Genomic DNA, 19,505 nt, shown 5'->3' on the forward strand with positions numbered 1-19,505 from the left:
TTAAAACATTTATTTATCTACTTACAATTACTTACAATTTTGGTTTGTTTAGCTTTTGATTTTTTTCTATAACAAACACTGATTTGGATATGCTTCTAAAACTCTAAAAGTGTCAAATATCGGCACTGTTTTGTTAATTTTTAATCCGATTATAAAAGCGTGCGTGGTTACCTCTTCAGCAATAGCGATCTGTTTGCGATCTGATCTAGAGCTTGTTTATTGCCAGGTAAAATTATGCATACTGACTTTTTGAAATATGTTTCTGATAAATAACAATATAAAGTGTCAAATAATGGCACGGTTTTGGTTTTAGCCGATAAATCGCTCAAATCGCGCACTGTTGCCATGGTTACTACCTCAAGGATCGCAAATTCTTTTCGCTAGCATGTTTAATGCTAAATGTAAATGCACGCCCCTGATTAACTTCTGGGATGTTTATGATAAAACATTAAAAAGTGTCAAATATTGGGACTGTTTTGTTAATTTATCAGATTATAAATCGCCTGCGTTGCTTTGGTTACCTCTTCAGCAATAGCGATCTGCTTGCTAGAGCTTGTTTACTGCCAGGTAAAATTATGCATACTGACTTTTTGAAATATGTTTCTGATAAATAACAATATAAAGTGTCAAATAATGGCACGGTTTTGGTTTTAGCCGATAAATCGCTCAAATCGCGCACTGTTGCCATGGTTACTACCTCAAGGATCGCAATTTCTTTTGGCTAGCATGTTTAATGCTAAATGTAAATGCACGCCCCTGATTAACTTCTGGGATGTTTATGATAAAACATTAAAAAGTATCAAATATTGGGACTGTTTTGTTAATTTTTCATCAGATTATAAATTGTGTGCGGTTGCAATGGTTTCCTCCTCAGCTATAGCAATTTTGTTTGCTAGTGCTTGTTTAACGCCAGGTAAAATTAGGCATCCTGACTTACTTGTACCAATTTTTTAAGGTGTCTTTGTGAGAGATAACACTGTAAAGTGTTAAATAATGGCGCGGTTTTGGCTTTAGTCGATAAATCGCTCAAACCGTGCACTGTTGCCATGGTTACCACCTCACGCTATCTCAATTTCTGTTCGCCAGTGTGTTTAACGCTAAATGTAAATGCACGCCCTGATTAACTTCTGGGATGTTTATAATTAAAAAAAAAATACTATAAAGGGGCAAATATTGGCACTGTTTTGTTAACTTTTCATCCAATTATAAATTGCGCCCAGTTGCTATGTTTACCTCCTCAACGATCCCATTCGCAAGCGCTTGTTTAACGCTGGGTAAAATTGTGTCCTGACTAACTTGTACTGACATTTTGAGATTTGTTTCTGACAAATAACACTATAAAGTGTCAAATAATGGTATGGTTTTGGTTTTAGCTGATAAATCACTCAAGTCGCATACTGTTGCCATGGTTACCACCTCAAGCAATCGCAATATCTGTTCATGAGCGTGTTTACGCTAAATGTAAATGCGCGCCCTGATTAACTTCTGAGATGTTTAAGATTAAAAAAATACTATAAAGTGGCAAATAGTGGCACTGTTTTGTTAACTTTTCATCCGATTATGACGATTTTAAAGCGCTTAAGTTGCGTACTGTTGCTATGGTTACCTCCTTAGCAATAGCGATTACGTTTGTATGTTAATGCCAGGTAAAATTAGGCGTCCTGACTCTTGTATTTTTTTAGGTGTATGGAATAATTAACACTGTAAAGTGTTAAATAATGGCACAGTTTTGATTTTAGCTGATAAATCACTCAAGTCGCGTACTGTTGCCATGGTTACCTCCTCAAGCAATCGCAAATACCTGTTTGGAATGCGTACAATTGCGCAAAAACTCACATGTATCGCAAAAAAAAATTTACGCACACATGGAGTGGTTTTTCAAGCAATTTGAAAAATGAATATTTCGAAAAAACAGCAATTTTTTTTTTTCCGCATTTACAGGTCATATAGACCAATCCGTTGCCATGAGTTATCGCAAGAGGAAAAAAAATATGTTTTAGTCACATAATATCGCTTAATGGAAACGCGCCTAATGATGAACTTTCGCAAATGGTTACCTACTGTTGCTATGGTTACCTTTCTCGATCACATTTTCTCTTCACAAGTGGGTAATTCGTACATTTTCTCTATATAGGTTTAGGAGTGGTCATTCGTACAAGTTCCAATGAATTTGTGACCTTGTAAAATTGTGATCATCTCGTAAAATACGTACAAGAGAATATTTACCGCTAGACAATAAAACAATGATTACTGAAATATGTTTAAGTTGTATTTTTCCATCCATGATGAACTTTCGCAAATCGCTCAACTCACGTAGGCTACTGTTGCTAACGAAAAAGCACATACGAAAATTTCGGACTCAAGGTCTTTTGCTATGGCTACCTTTTGCGATTGCATTTTATCTTCGCAAGTGGATAATTTGTACGAATTCGTACAACCTTAAGGTCATTGCACACTGAGTCCGAATTGTTTGTCCGAAATGTTCGTACGTTAAAAAATAATTCGATCTAATGCTGTCAAAAACGTTTGTCCGTTATAGAAAACTTTGTCTACATTTTTGCATTCGTAGGAAGCATTTTGATAGGAAAAGAATAAAAAATAAAATAAAAAAAATTTTGGACTCAAGGTCATCGCACACTAAGTCCGAAATTTTCTTATGCATTTTTTCGTATTTCTCATCCTTTCCTATCAAAATGCTTTCTACAGATGCGAAAACGCAGAAAATCAAACCTGATCTGAACTTTTTTTTGACGGACAATTTCGGAGGCAGTGTGCAAACATGATTTGCAACGTGAGATGGTATTTATATGAGGTCGCAAGTGGCTAATTTGTACAACCTTAAGGTCATTGCACACTGAGTCCAACATTTTTTTTCGAAAGGTTTGCGCGTTAAAAAATAAATACGACCTAATGTTGTGTCAATCACGTTTGCACACAAAATGTTCATTTGTCATAAAAATTCTTTGTTTTGACCTTTACTAGAAGGATTTTGCACATTTTCTCTAAGGTTTAGAAGTGCCCCGCTGAAGAAAAAAAAACAGCTAAAACCAGCCTAGGCTTAGCTGGTTTAAGCTGGAAGTAGCTAGTTTTAGCTAGTCTCCCAGCCTGGCCAGGCTGGTTTTAGCTGGTGGTTTCCCAGCTTGACCAGCTAAGACCAGCCTGGCCGGGCTGGGAAAGTGGTCAAAACCCCTCTAAAACCAGCCTGCTGACCAGCTATGACCAGCTAAAACCAGGCTGGTTGACCAGCTAAAGGCTGGGCTGGTTTTAGCTGTTTTTTTTTTTTTCACCAGCGTGGTCATTTGTATGAATTCCAAAGAATTTGTGACCTTGTAAAATACATATGAGTTTTCTCAAAACGGGTTACCTTAGAGGGTTTTTTTCAGGCTGGGAGACCAGCTACTTACAGCTTAAACCAGCAAAGACCAGCTAAGACCAGCCAACCAGCCTAGGCTGGTTTTGCATATTTACCGCTAGGTAAAAATACAACAACAATAAAATCATGATAACTGGAATATGTTTGACAAGAAACACTACTTAAGTCTAGCTCTACCTCACACGCTTCAAAACAAACCCAACACCATTTTTTTGCAATGTACACTATTTGTGGTTAGCAACTCAAAAACATTCCAACAGCATGTTTACTAACGTTAGCGGATCAAGCTTTATCCCCACCGCGCCCTTATGATAAGTTACAAAGAATTAGCAAAGTTTGCGTTTTGAGCGACAAAAACGTGCCTGGAGACGGGTATGATACTCGACTCCTGAACTCGAGTGCGTTCTGCTGCGCTCACCCGCTGGGTGGCTCAAGTTCAATAGCAAAAGGTTTCCTGAACGTTAATACGGGAACTTCCCCACAGAGGTCCGTAACGGATGAATGGAGCTGCGTCTGAAAAAACCCCAGCACTTGAGGCATAGGTGGGTTTCCAGCAAGTGTGTTTTTAACCAGCTCCATTCATTGCGTTTCGCTGCTCCAGGGAATTCCCTCTTAAAGGAAGCATATTGAGACGTTTTCAGGGGGATGGGTGGGTGCAACGGGTTCGAATCGTTCATACAGGTCAGGAAACCTCCAAACACGATTTTTAAATGGATCAATAGCGGAAACCTCATGCACTGCGCTATAAGCCATGCAAACCTATGGCATTTGTTTTACAAAGAGATGCACCCGTGCATGAGATTTCAGTGAGAAACAAGCGAGACAGACCTGCAATTGGATCCTACACAAGTCAATCCCACATGTGGGTGGGCGGTGGATTCAGGGCTGCACACCCAGTGAAGTTTGTACAACAAAAGGTTGCGGGAAGTTGCACAGCACCTATACCACGCGCGAACACCATTAGTGCTTGCATTTCAATCCACACGCGCTAAAACCGAAAACATCGCAAAGCAAGCCGCGCTTCAGACAATATTCAGCTCAGTTTCATTCAAGCTACAATGATGTCATACTTGTGGATTTTCGTCCTTGGAAGTTTAATCGGGACTGGAGTGAAGACGCAAGGTAAGAGTTTCTCTAAACTAGTTTTTATTGTCAGCTATAGGCTACTTAAAAAAAAAAAAAAAAAAAAAAAAAGCACATTGCAATTATACAAATGTGTTAGTTTTATATAAATCAGCCTAACTTGAAATAAAAAGCATGCATTTTTTTTCTTCAAATACATTGGAAATGGACCCATTTTGAGTTGGCCCCTCATGAAATGACTAGTTGAAGCTGTAAAGCTTTATACCCAGCTCTGCCAGCTGCGTTTACCCCTTTGTACATTGTGTTCTTGACTAACAGCCTTGGCTGCTCAGTCTCTCAATGACTTCATCCAAATGTTTCCCACTTCTTAAACGTTCGCAGGATGTAACCAAATGTTTAGGATCGTGAGTGTACAAAGTCCATCCTAATATTGATTCCTTAAGCTCTATGGTGATTTACAGGCCTGTTTATTGCTAATATGCAAAATCTCCTCCAGATGTAGAGGGGAAACATGCATTTAGCTCACTGTTGTAAATTAAGAAAGGCTGAGGTGTAGTCTCAGAAACTCAATCCAGTCCCAGATGTAGACCACACCCTGCAGTATATGGAGAATATGGTGGAGTTGCGAAAGGGATGCTTTTGATGCACCCAGGGGAGTTTGAGTGCCTCCGTCCCGGTGTGAGAGAGACCAAGCGAGGCACATGCATTGCCACCGCCTTGGCTTTTTCTATTTGGTTGGCTCTTTGTTTGGTGTTTGTGTGGACAGGTGTGTTGCCGTCCTCCTCCTCTCTGCTCTGCTCTGCTTCTGTGCGGCTCATGGAGTAAACTTCCTTTGTGTCTCTTAATCTGCCAACTGTGCCAGCGACATCAAATGAAAGGCCGAAAGCTTGAAGAACAGAAATCATCTAAGTCATGAGCATTTGTGCAAACACAAGCCGAAACGCTAAACGTGACGACCCTGAAAGGAGGTGTTACATAATGCATCTGCGTCATTTTATAACACAAAAAGCAATCTTGATGTGTGAGAGAGGGCCATGGAGCGAGCTGACTAATAAAACAAACAAAACTGCTGGTAGACTAAACACACCACGACATTTGCATTAAAACTGACACTGAGTCTGTTTAAGACAAATCAAAGATGATTTCCAAACGTATCTCTTTATCTAGTACCATGGAAAATATACTAAAATGTATTTAAAATACATTTATTTTTTTCTTAGTACACTACAAATGCATTTACATATGATGTGTTTAATAAAAATACCTTGCAATTGTACTTTTAGTATACTAAACTGACACATTTGCTGAGCTGAAGTCCAACTAAAGATACACTTAAGTATATTTGGTTGTGCCAAAGTCGAACTATCGCAAGTATACTTTAGCCACACTTGAAATATTTTGCATTTCCAATCCTCATCAATAAGTGGCATTAAAATGTATTTTAGACTTAATATTGAGAAATGTGCATTGCACACAAGCAGTTACTTTATGTACGCATGTTCAAATGTTACATTATTTCAAGTAGGTTCAATGTTACTTTAGGTACACTTTAAATAGTTTGCATTTCCAATTCTCATCAGTAGTGACATTAAAACATATTTTAGGCTTAATATTGAGAAATGTGCTTTGTGCACAAGTAGTACTCCAAATAAAGTTTAATTACAGCATATCAGTCTCAAACGTTATGTCAATAAATACGTTAATAGACTTGAACTATACTTAGATTTAAATAAATGCATTTTAAATCTACGACTTTTTAATAGGGTAAAAGAAAATCAAACTCAAATCAAATGTATGGTTAATACTGATAAATATTTATGTTATAGCTGATAAATAGGACATATTAAACTCTTAAATGTTCAAATGTTTATGGTTCAAACTTTAATAACCTTGACTGTCGAAGACCATAAAGACATTGTAAATGGAAAAATAGGGGAAGATGAGAATGCGCAATGAAATATAACATTTAAAATACTGGCTGGTATGTTAAGATTTGACTTTTTCAAGTATGTTTGAATGTTACTTTATTTCAAGTTTGTTAAGATGTTACTTTATGTCAAGTATGTTCAAATGTATATAGTTTTGGTAAACTTCAATAACCTTGACTTTAGAAGTCCATGGAGATATTGTAAATGTAAAAATATGGAAAATGAGCATGCACAATTAAATATAAAATTTAAAATACTGGCTGACATACAGTATATTGCCAAATATTAATAATCCCTAATAGTAAAGTCATGAAAACGGAACATTTAACGTTTACTTTATTTCAAGTATGTTCAAATGTTTATGGTTCAAATGTTACTTTCTTTCAAGTATGTTGAAATGTTACTTTATTAGTCATGAAAACATAACATTTAATGTACTTAATTTCAAGTATGTTCAAATGTTTATGGTACAAATGTTCAAAAGGTTACTTTATTTTTTAAATATGTTTAGATTATACTTTAAATATGTTCAAATGTATATAGTTTTAGTATACTTCAGTAACCTTGACTTTAGAAGACCATGAAGACATTGTAAATGTAAAAATATGGAAACTGAGCATGCACAATTAAATATAACATTTAAAATGTTATGGCTGACATACAGTATATTGCCAACTATTAATAACTCATTTAGTACTAATATAAAGTGCATCCTTAAATAGTGAAGTCATGAAAACGTAACATTTAACATTTACTTTATTTCAAGTATGTTCAAATGTTTATGGTTCAAATGTTTCAAATGTTACTTTATTTTTAAGTGTGTTTAGATGTTACTTTTTGAAGTTTGTTTAAATGTTACTTTTATTTCAAGTATGTTCAAATGTTTATGGTTCAAATGTTACTTTATTTCAAGTATGTTGAAATGTTACTTTATTAGTCATGAAAACATAACATTTAATGTACTTTATTTTAAGTATGTTCAAATGTTTATGGTTCAAATGTTACTTTAGTTCAAGTATGTTTAGATGTTTATGGTTTAAATGTTTCAAACGTTACTTTATTTTTTAGCATGCTTAGATGTTACTTTTTGAAGTTTGTTTAAATGTTACTTTATTTCAAGTATGTTCAAATGTTTATGGTTCAAATGCTTCTTTATGTCAAGTATTTTCAAATGTTACTTTCTTTCAAGTATGTTTAGATGTTACTTTATTTTATTGGTGAATTCATGAAAACGTAAACCAAATGAGTGACTGGTTGTCAGAATGAACCAAATATTTGTGATCCATTAATTCTGTAGGTTGAATCTCATGCTTTTGTTTCATTTCTTCAGAAGATGGAGTGGAAGGTGCAGAGAATGCCGGTATGTTTGAATCATCTCATATGCTGTAATAACTCAGACCACACCCTTCTCTGGTAGCAAACTTCCTCTGTGACGAGCCAAAGCAATAAACCTGAGCCGTGGCGAGATTTTACAGCTCTCACATCAGGTTTATGTTACAGTTCCTCATAACAGTGTGTTTATTCAAGTGGACCTGTTGACGTGGTCCAGTTCATCACCTGCCGCCCCACCTGTGTTGTATTTTTTTGTGTGCTGATGATAAAGATGATAAACGTGGGTTGCTAATTTACCTTTTATCTCATATCCAGATTCTCCAGCAGATGACCTTGCGCCGGAGGAATCAGCCGTTCCTGATGAAGGTGATGATAAGCTTTAATGCACCTGAGTTTACAGCAGGGGATCTTGACGCTAAATGCAAACAAAAATGCATATTCAGGATAAAATGTAAACCGAATGATCAAAATTAAATCATCAGTCATTCTCTGACGTCAGAAACCGTGATAATGATTTACGCAAACGCAGTCAAATTAGACCATATGTCAACATGGACACGGTGTTCATGCCCTCACGCTCAAAAACCATCAACAAAACCAAAAACAGGAGAAAATACGACCCGGACGATATTAAATACGGGTTTGGTATCGGCGCTACTTGATATCCAACGAAAAAAATCTGAGTCCTGAAGCAAAAGCAGATGAGAACCAGTGATCTCCAGCAGATACAACAGCACAAAGATCATTTTCAAGCCGTAGTTTGTGGATGTGATTGATTTCACACGAACGTCACTCTTGTATTTTGTTGCACAGCAAGCGCTGCAGCTGTTAACAGGATTTATGCAAATATACTAAAATGCATTTGTTTCATGCCAAGTATACTTATTTTAGTATACTAAACTAGTATATTTATAGTCTGCTAAACTGGAAAAACTAATTGTGCGGAAGTAGAGCTTAAGTCCAACTGAAGATATACTGAAGTATATTTGATTGTGTTGAAGTGGAACTATTGCAAGAATACTTAAGAATACTAATCGGGGCACCATTTAAGTGCATTATATGGAGAAATTCCCAGATGTGTTTATCTCAAAAAATATAATTTCTTGACGACTGAAGAAAAAAAGACATAAATATCTTGAATGACAAGGGGGTGAGTAAATGATCTGTAAATCGTTGTTTTGAAAGTGAACTACTCCTTTAAATAGTTGGCATTTAAAGGCTGATAATATTTAAAGATTATGCAATCCTCATCAATAGGGACATAAAAATGTGTTTTAGGCTTAATGTTAAGAAATCAAGTAGAGCCCCAAATATAGTTGAATTACTGTACTTTTATATCAGTATGTCTTGAGCCATATGTCAGTAATTATGTATTTGAATTATACTTAGGATAAAATACCTGCGTTTTAAATCTGTTACTTTTTTTTACTTTACTTTATTTCAAGTATGTTCAAATGTTACTTTAGTGCATGTAGGATCAATGGAGATGCACTGATCGAATCAAATTTCTGATTAATGAAATTAAATAAAAATAATAAAAACTATAGACTAAAAAAATATATATATATGTCAGAAAACAGGCTAGAAACATGCTAATCATGCTAGAAACATGCTAGCATCTCGCTAATCATGTTAAAAACATGCTAACCATGCTAGCAGCATGAATTATAATGTAAACACATGGGTGACATATTAATCGTGCTAACAGCATGCTAGTAACATGCTAATTGTGATAAAACATGTTAGAAACATGCTAGCAACATGCTAATCATGCTAGAATCATGCTAACATGTTAGTGACTTGCAAATTATGCTAGTAACATGCTAAACATGTTTGAAACATACAACATGCTAGTAATGTTAACTATAATATAAACACACGAGTGACATGCTAATCATGCTAACAACATGCTAGTAACATGCTAATTGCGATAAAACCATGTTAGAAACATGTTAGCAACATGTTAAAATCATGTTAGAAACTTGCTAGCAAAATGCCAATCAACTTGCTAATTAATGCTAACAACAGGCTACTAATGCTAACATCATGCAAGCAACATGGCTAATCATGTTAAAAACATGCTAATCATGCTAGTAACATGCTAATAAATTGGTAATCATGGTTGAAACAAGTTAACAACACGTTAATAATGGTAAAAACATGCTAACAACATGTTAATTAGGCTAGAAACCTGCTAACAATATGTTAACCATGCTAGTAAAACTAACATCATGCTAGCGACATTCTAATTATGCTAGCTACACGCTAGTAACATGCTAATCATGCTAGAAACATGCTAAATAAGTTAGTAACATGCTAAAACATCTATCCATCCATCCATCTGACGGACTTTACTGCCTTCAAAACATTCAAACTTTAAGTTTTAAAACTACTTTAAACTCAATTTTTTTTTGACTCAAAACCGTAAAATTTCTACAATTTCTTAAACTTTAAAAACTTTTTCACCTTTTCTGATCAGGCTTTTTGAAAGCCAACTTAAAGTTTGTCTTGTTCATCAAGGATGCATTTAATTGATCAAAAGATGCCAGTAAAGATATTTCTAATGTTCCAAACAGAGGCGGACAGTAGAGAATTAATTTTACTCTGTACTTTTCTTTAGAAATCAAACATTTCAAAGCATAATATTGTTCTTTTTACTGCATTGTAATACAATATAAATCTATTACTTTCTTACTTTTACTCGAGTAAAAGCTACATTCATCAGTATATTATGTGACACTGAAGACTGGAGTTATGATGCTGAAAATTCAGCTGTGCATCAGAGAAATAAATTACAGTTCAACAGATATTCACATAGAAAACAGCTGTTTTACATTAGAATAATATTTAACATTTTGACCATATTTTTGATCAAACAAATGCAGCCTTGGTGAACAGAAGAGACTCAAAAAGGACTTCGCAATGTTCTCCGGCAATGGCATCGTACGACCGAATGAGGTTTTCAGACGTGTGTCCGTATCATTATGATTCCCCACCATTTCTAAGCGTTGGCAGTGGTTTCTGGCTTTCTCCGAATGTAAACCACTGACCAGGTTTTGTGAGTCTGTGCTTCAGGAATGCCCTGTTCTGAACTTCATCTTTGTTCAGAGCATGAAAGTGAACATTTTGTCAAAACTGGCTCTCGAAGCCACCATTTCAGAGGTTTTGTAAGATGTAGGAGCTAGTTAAGTGTCTGTCTCCCTTTCAGCAGCATTTTCTTCTAATGCGTTGATGAGTAATGATTTTGTTAGAATCTGAAACACACATGAGAGTGTTCACCGTCAGACCTGTTCAGAGCTGAAACAGACCATACGTCAACGAATAAGTGAATAAAAACAAGCATGCATAATTAAATAAATATACCAATAAGTCCAAAAATGCAAGCATGCATAAATAATAATGCATATATAAGTGCAGAAACGCATGCATGAACAAATAAATGCATAAATAAGTGAATAACAACAAGCATTAAAAAAAGCATAAAGTTGCATAAAAAAAGCATAAATAAGTGCATAAAAATGGTTGCATTAAAAAGCATAAATGCATGCATGTATAAACAAATAAATGCACGAATAAGTGAATAAAAACGAGCATGCATCATTAAATAAATATACTAATAAGTCTATAAGTGCAAACATGCATAAACTAATAAATGCACAAACAAGCATTAAAAAAGCATAAAAAAAGCATAAATAAGTGCATAAATGCATGCATGCACAAACAAATAAATGCACAAACAAGCATTAAAAAAGCATAAAGTTGCATAAAAAAGCATAAGTGCATAAATGCATGCATGCATAAACAAATAAATGAACGAATAAGTGAATAAAAATGAGCATGCATCATTAAATAAATATACCAATAAGTCTATAAGTGCAAACATGCATAAACTAATAAATGCACAAACAAGCATTAAAAAAGCATAAATAAGTGCATAAATGCATGCATGCATAAACAAATAAATGCACAAACAAGCATTAAAAAAGCATAAATAAGTGCATAAATGCATGCATGCATAAACAAATAAATGCACAAACAAGCATTAAAAAAGCATAAAGTTGCATAAAAAAGCATAAATAAGTGCATAAATGCATGCATGCATAAACAAATAAATTAACAAATAAGTGAATAAAAATGAGCATGCATAAATAAATATATACACAAATAAGAGCATAAGTGCAAGTATGCATAAACTAATAAATGCATAAATAAGCGAATAACAACAAGCATTAAAAAAGCATAAAAAAGTTGCATAAAAAAGCATAAGTACATAAATGCATGCATGCATAAATAAGTGAATAAAAACGAGCATGCATAAGTGCAAGTATGCATAAACAAATAAATGCATAAATAAGTGAATAAAAACAAGCATAAAAAAACAAATAAGTGTGTAGATGCATGTATGTATAAACAAATAAATAAACAAATAAATGAATAAAAACAAGCATGCATAAATAAATACATACACAAATAAGAGTGTTGACCGTCAGACCTGTTTAGTGCTAAAGCAGACCGTATGTCAACATCACTCCATTAAACACACATTTTAGTTATATTTACTTAGATATTTAGACATCAGATATACTTCCTCCAAGTTTAAAGAAACATTCGAAGAGCAATAAAGGTTAAAAGACGTTTCTTCTAACTTTAGTTTTATGCAAAATGTAAAGTTTTTTGAACATTGTTATTTTAGAAACGTTCAAATGTCCAGTTTTGTGGAAGTCAATTTTCTTTGTCCTAATTAGTACATTATTTTAAGGTTACAAAAACATTTCTTAGATGCTGCACTAACTGTATTTTCCCCCAGAGAACTATGTTTTTTAAATGTTCATTTTAAATATTTGAAGGTTAAAATAAAAAATGTTTTCTAACATTCTACTAGCTTTAGTTTTTCCCAAAATGTAACGTTTTTAAACATTTTTGTTATTTTAGAAATGTACAGTTTTCATGTTATTATAACGCTATTTAAAGGTTACACAAATGTTACTTAAACGTTGTACTAACATTTGAATGTTTATTTTTGTTATTTTATAAAAAATTTCTTCTTGTGATTTAAACGATATTTAAATGTTACAAAAACGTTTCTTAAACATTGCACTAATTTTATTTTTACCCCAGAGAAGTGTTATTTAAATGTTTATTTTAAATATTCAAAGAACTTTAAAGATTAAAAGACATTTCTTCATACATTCTACTAGCTTTAGTTTTTCCCAAAACGTAACGTTTTTTTAAACATTTTTATTTTAGAAATGTCCAGTTTTCATGTTGTGATTATAACGTTATTTAAAGGTTACAAAAATGTTACTTAAACATTGTACTAACATTTGACCGTTTATTTTTGTTATTTTACAAACATTTCCTTGCCGTGATTCAAACATTTAAAGGTTACAAAAACGTTTCTTAAATGTTCTAATTTTATGTTATATGTTTATTTTAAATAGTTGAAAAACTTTAAAGGTTAAAAGACGTTTCTTCTAACATTCTACTAACTTTAGTTTTACTCGAAATGTAATGTTTTATTTTTATAAATGTTAAAGTCCAGTTTTCGTGTTGTTTATAACGTTATTATAAAAGGTTACAAAAATGTTACTTAAATGTTGTACTAACATTTGAACGTTTGTTTTTGTTATTTTATAAACATTTTCTTGTTGTGATTCAAACATTATTTAAAGGTTACAAAAACGTTTTTCAAACGTTGTACTAAGTTTAAATATTCAATTTTTAAATATTCAAAGAACTTTAAAGTTTAAAAGACATTTATTCATACATTCTACTAACTTTATTTTTTCCCAAAATATAACGTTTTTTTAAACATTTTAGTTATTTTAGAAATGTCCAGTTTTCGTGTTGTGATTATAACGGTATTTAAAGGTTACAAAAACGTTTTTTTAAACGTTGTACTAAGTTTTATCTCAGAGAAGTATGTTATTTAAATGTTTATTTTTAAATATTCAAGGAACTCTAAAGTTTAAAAGACATTTCTTCAAACATTCTACTAACTTTAGTTTTTCCCAAAATGTAACGTTTTTTTAAAACATTTTAGTTATTTTAGAAATGTCCAGTTTTCGTGTTGTGATTATAACGTTATTTAAAGGTTACAAAAACGTTTTTCAAACGTTGTACTAAGTTTAAATATTCAATTTTTAAATATTCAAAGAACTCTAAAGTTTAAAAGACATTTATTCATACATTCTACTAACTTTAGTTTTTCCCAAAATGTAACAGTTTTTTTAAAACATTTTAGTTATTTTAGAAATGTCCAGTTTTCGTGTTGTGATTATAACGTTATTTAAAGGTTACAAAAACGTTTTTCAAACGTTGTACTAAGTTTAAATATTCAATTTTTAAATATTCAAAGAACTTTAAAGTTTAAAAGACATTTATTCTTACATTCTACTAACTTTATTTTTTCCCAAAATGTAACGGTTTTTTTAAACATTTTAGTTATTTTAGAAATGTCCAGTTTTCGTGTTGTGATTATAACGGTATTTAAAGGTTACAAAAACGTTTTTCAAACGTTGTACTAAGTTTAAATATTCAATTTTTAAATATTCAAAGAACTCTAAAGTTTAAAAGACATTTATTCATACATTCTACTAACTTTAGTTTTTCCCAAAATGTAACGTTTTTTTTAAAACATTTTAGTTATTTTAGAAATGTCCAGTTTTCATGTTGTGATTATAACGGTATTTAAAGGTTACAAAAACGTTTTTCAAATGTTGTACTAAGTTTAAATATTCAATTTTTAAATATTCAAAGAACTCTAAAGTTTAAAAGACATTTATTCATACATTCTACTAACTTTAGTTTTCCCAAAATGTAATTTTTTTTTAAACATTTTAGTTATTTTAGAAATGTCCAGTTTTCGTGTTGTGATTATAACGGTATTTAAAGGTTACAAAAATGTTTTTTAAACGTTGTACTAAGTTTTATCTCAGAGAAGTATGTTATTTAAATGTTTATTTTTAAATATTCAAGGAACTCTAAAGTTTAAAAGACATTTCTTCAAACATTCTACTAACTTTAGATTTACATTTTGTTGTTTATAGGAACCAAATTTTCTCGTAACATTTATATCACTTTTTAAGAGATCATATAAAAGGGAACATCATTCATTTTCAAATTTCATGTTTGTCATATGAGCGGAAGATTATCTTAAATTTAGCCTGACTTCTTACTTATATTGTCATTCTGTCCTGGTAATGAATCTTATATGAGGGTCTGGAACAGGTTTGTTCTTGATAAAGTCCCTCATGAATGTTTCTGGTGTTACGGTAGAAATGCAGAACTGTCCCGACATGTAACATATAGATTTCTACACGCAGAAAACACAGCCACAGAGGCTCTACCGGCGGATTCCAGCGATGCCGACGGAGACGGTGAGTGTGATTTATGGTCAGCTGTGTGTTTGTGACGCTGCAGGCAGAAAACCAGAGACGCCACGTGTTGGAGAGTTATGATCTGACAGAAGCTGATGCTCCTGGGATAAAAGTGGATCAATCTGTGGGATGGTGTCTTCTGTCTGATTGTGAGATCTTTATGTTATAGCTGCAGATGCTGAAAAACCACCTGAAGAACCAGCTCCTGAAGAACCAGCTCCTGAAGAACCAGCTCCTGAAGAACCAGCAGAAGAGCCAACGGAGGCGGCTGTAGATGAGGCAGAAGCTCCTGCAGGTTAAACAAACACAGACACGAAAATTAAAACATTTTACAGAGATTTTACGATGAGTAAGAGGTGTTCTTAGCAACAAACTGAAGCTATAAAAAATTTAAATAAGCTGAAATAAAATATAAATATTAACAAATAAGTAATGAAATAAAAATATTAGATGAAAAACTAAATCAAATATGCCGACACACTAGAAATAAATAACAAAAAAATTAAAAGCATATTTTCTTTAAAAAAAGAAGAGATTAATACTTTTATTCACCAAGGATGTGTTAAATTGATCAAATACAATTTATAGCATAGGTTTACATTGTTAGAAAAAAATATATTTTGAATAAATGCTGTTTTTTTTAACTTGTTATTAAATATCAAATAATCCTGAAAAAGTATCAAAGGTTGCAAGAAATATAAAGTGTTTCCAACGTTGATCATTCTAATAATAAATGAGTGTATTAGAATGATTTCTGAAGGATAATGTCACACTTAACAGCTTTGCATCACAGGAATATGTTTTAAAGCATATTCAAATAAAACACATTATTTTATATAGTAAAAACATTTAGCAATATTACAGTTTTTTCTGTATTGTAATCAAATAAATGCAGTCTTGATGCGCAGAAGAGACTTCTTTAAAAACATTACAAGTCTTACTGATCCCAAACTTTTGAGTGGCAGTGTACATTTTACATTTATTTACATTTGATAATAATAATCAGAATAAACGGTTCTGTTAGTCAATGCATTAATATGTATATATCTGTGTTGTTTTTGTGTGTTATTAGAGCCTGAAGCTGAAGACACAAACCCTGAGACAGGTATTTACATTTACATCCCTGAGTACAAACATTTATTACCTGTGTTCAGTTTTCAGCCACCAAACAAAAACTAGATTAAAAAAAAAGGTTCATCAAGACTATCTTTGAAGCTGGCTTGAGAAAGTTGGACCAGAACGTTTTTAAAAGTTTGAACAGTCAAAAAAAAAAAAGTAAGACGTTTAAAAATATTTCCAAGTTTTGAAAGTTTTAAGTTTGAGGGTTTTCAGTCTGAAATAGTTTGAAGTTTAAAGAAGTTTTAAAAGCGGTCTATAGATAGATATATAGCATGTTGCTAGCATGATTAACAAGTTGCTACCAAGTTTCTACATTATTAGCATATTATGGTTAACAAGTTTCTAGCATGTTTCTAGCATGATTAGCATGTTGCTAGCATGTTTCTAGCATGATTAGTAAGTTGCTAGCATGTTTCTAGCATAATTATAACATGGTTAACAAGTTGCCAGCATGTTTTTAGCATGATTAGCATGTTGCTAGCATGTTTCTAGCATGATTAGCATGTTGCTAGCATGTTTCTAGCATTATTAGCATAATTATAACATGGTTAACAAGTTGCCAGTATGTTTTTAGCATGATTAGCATGTTGCTAGCATGTTTCTAGCATGATTAGTAAGTTGCTAGCATGTTTCTAGCATAATTATAACATGGTTAACAAGTTGCCAGCATGTTTTTAGCATGATTAGCATGTTGCCAGCATGTTTTTAGCATTATTAGTAAGTTGCTAGCATGTTTCTAGCATTATTAGCATAATTATAACATGGTTAACAAGTTGCCAGCATGTTTTCAGCATGATTAGCCTGTTGCTAGCATGTTTCTAACATTATTAGTAAGTTGCTAGCATGTTTCTAGCATTATTAGTAAGTTGCTAGCATGTTTCTAGCATTATTAGCATAATTATAACATGGTTAACAAGTTACCAGCATGTTTTTAGCATGATTAGCATTTTGCTAGCATGTTTCTAGCATGATAAACAAGTTGCTAACATGTGTCTAGCATTATTAGCATATTTATAACATGGTTAACAAGTTTCTAGCATGTTTCTAGCATGATTAGCATTTTGCTAGCATGTTTCTAGCATTATTAGCATATTTATAACATGGTTAACAAGTTTCTAGCATGTTTCTAGCATGATTAGCATTTTGCTAGCATGTTTCTAGCATTATTAGCAAGTTGCTACCATGTTTCTAACATTATTATCATATTTATAACATGGTTAACAAGTTTCTAGCATGTTTCTAGCATGATTAACATTTTGCTAGCATGTTTCTAACATGATTAGCATTTTGCTAGCATGTTTCTAACATGATTAGCAAGTTGCTAGCATGTTTCTAGCATTATTAGCAAGTTGCTACCATGTTTCTAGCATTATTATCATATTTATAACATGGTTAACAAGTTTCTAGCATGATTAGCATTTTGCTAGCATGTTTTTAACATGATTAGCATTTTGCTAGCATGTTTCTAACATGATTAGCAAGTTGCTAGCATGTTTCTAGCATTATTAACAAGTTGCTACAATGTTTCTAGCATTATTATCATATTTATAACATGGTTAAGTTTCTAGCATGTTTCTAGCATGATTAGCATTTTACTAGCATGTTTCTAACATGATTAGCATTTTGCTAGCATGTTTCTAACATGATTAGCAAGTTGCTAGCATGTTTCTAGCATTATTAGCAAGTTGCTACCATGTTTCTAGCATTATTATCATATTTATAACATGGTTAACAAGTTTCTAGCATGATTAGCATTTTGCTAGCATGTTTTTAACATGATTAGCATTTTGCTAGCATGTTTCTAACATGATTAGCAAGTTGCTAGCATGTTTCTAGCATTATTAGCAAGTTGTTACCATGTTTCTAGCATTATTATCATATTTATAACATGGTTAACAAGTTTCTAGCATGTTTCTAGCATGGTTAACAAGTTGCTAGCATGTTTCTAGCATTATTAGCATAATTATAACATGGTTAACAAGTTGCCAGCATGTTTTTAGCATGCTTAACATGTTGTTAGCGTGTTTCTAACATGATTAGCAATTTGCTAGCATGTTTCTAACATGATTAGCAAGTTGCTAGCATGTTTCTAGCATTATTAACAAGTTGCTACAATGTTTCTAGCATTATTATCATATTTATAACATGGTTAACAAGTTTCTAGCATGTTTCTAGCATGATTAGCATTTTACTAGCATGTTTCTAACATGATTAGCATTTTGCTAGCATGTTTCTAACATGATTAGCAAGTTGCTAGCATGTTTCTAGCATTATTAGCAAGTTGCTACCATGTTTCTAGCATTATTATCATATTTATAACATGGTTAACAAGTTTCTAGCATGTTTCTAGCATGATTAGCATTTTGCTAGCATGTTTTTAACATGATTAGCATTTTGCTAGCATGTTTCTAACATGATTAGCAAGTTGCTACCATGTTTCTAGCATTATTATCATATTTATAACATGGTTAACAAGTTTCTAGCATGTTTCTAGCATGGTTAACAAGTTGCTAGCATGTTTCTAGCATTATTAGCATAATTATAACATGGTTAACAAGTTGCCAGCATGTTTTTAGCATGCTTAACATGTTGCTAGCGTGTTTCTAGCTTGATTAGCAATTTGCTAGCATGTTTCTAGCATTATTAGCATATTTATAACATGGTTAACAAGTTGTTAGCATGTTTCTAGCATGATTAGCATTTTTCTAGCATGTTTCTAGCATTATTAGCATATCTATAACATGCTTAGCAAGTTTCTAGCATGTTTCTAGCATTATTAGCATGTTTCTAGCATGATTAGCAAGTTGTAGCATGTGTGTAGCATGAACACAGCTGTAGGTTTAGTGCTGAGTGTTTTAACTCTGGTGTGTGTTTCTCAGACGCTGTGACAGAAGATGTTGAGGAACCAGCAGCAGGTGACCTGAACTCAATACATCTGTCAAATAAAGACATTCATCAATAAGTCAATATCAGAGTCAAACACAGTCACAGAAGAGCAGGAGTCCTAATGTATTTCGTAGCCAGAAGCTGCTCTTTCTAAATGCAATCTTTAATAAAATGATTTTAAAATCCTTCAAATATCCTGTGACCATGAAGGCCTGGAAAACTCATAGATTGGGTCTGTGGATGTAATAATGCTGTGGTTTTGACTGGGACATATTTTCCTCTCTGAGAGTCAGGAGCTGAACAAACAGACGTAACGCAGCAGACACGCTGAACACTGAACACAGTCTGCTCAAATCACTGTCTGGGAATAAAATAAAAAATAAATCTGGACCAAAACTATTAATG

The 19,505-nt window shown here is 32.8% G+C and overlaps 2 long non-coding RNA genes across 2 annotated transcripts; both read left to right on the forward strand.

The window, feature by feature from the left end:
• Nucleotides 1-4,176: 4,176 nt before the first annotated feature.
• LOC141340354 (uncharacterized) lies at nucleotides 4,177-8,082 on the forward strand. Its single transcript, XR_012356568.1, has 3 exons — nucleotides 4,177-4,495; nucleotides 7,715-7,744; nucleotides 8,032-8,082. It is a non-coding gene; the product is annotated as an uncharacterized lncRNA (long non-coding RNA).
• Nucleotides 8,083-15,264: 7,182 nt separating this feature from the next.
• On the forward strand, nucleotides 15,265-19,414 carry LOC141340266 (uncharacterized). The gene is made up of 3 exons (XR_012356545.1): nucleotides 15,265-15,390; nucleotides 16,168-16,200; nucleotides 19,094-19,414. It is a non-coding gene; the product is annotated as an uncharacterized lncRNA (long non-coding RNA).
• Nucleotides 19,415-19,505: the final 91 nt, after the last annotated feature.

The sequence above is a fragment of the Garra rufa genome, chromosome 8 (assembly GCF_049309525.1).
Source record: "Garra rufa chromosome 8, GarRuf1.0, whole genome shotgun sequence".
Lineage (NCBI taxonomy): Eukaryota > Metazoa > Chordata > Actinopteri > Cypriniformes > Cyprinidae > Garra > Garra rufa.